This window comes from Trachymyrmex cornetzi, unplaced genomic scaffold (genome assembly GCF_001594075.2).
Source record: "Trachymyrmex cornetzi isolate Tcor2-1 unplaced genomic scaffold, Tcor1.1 scaffold74, whole genome shotgun sequence".
Lineage (NCBI taxonomy): Eukaryota > Metazoa > Arthropoda > Insecta > Hymenoptera > Formicidae > Trachymyrmex > Trachymyrmex cornetzi.
In genome coordinates, this window is record NW_017300070.1 from 421,524 (window position 1) to 421,964 (window position 441).

Genomic DNA, 441 nt, shown 5'->3' on the forward strand with positions numbered 1-441 from the left:
CTTTCGTTTACGCCATCTGAAAGTGTCAACATTTATCTTCAAAATATATTTTTTTTAACACCGTACGTTTTTTTTTAACCGAGATAATCTTTGTGTAGTCACACAAAGAAAAACATTTTTGACACAAAATGTTTGTGTGATTACGCAGAGATTAACTGTTTTCTTACGTAATTTTTACAAAATCTTACAAAATCCATGACAAAAGATAAAAGAATAAGCTAATCTGTCCAGAAATACCGTTTGTTCTAATACAACAGTATAGAGATTAGGCTTCTACGAGATACAATTTATCGAAATTCGAATTGCTATATCTCCGGAAAAAAAATCGCTTTGGGACGGTCCAAAATGGATTTTGAAGGGGCTATATAGTAGTAAATGATACCATCGATGGATTAGACGACAAAAATTTTATCAATTTTTAATTGAATTTCAAATATGGTT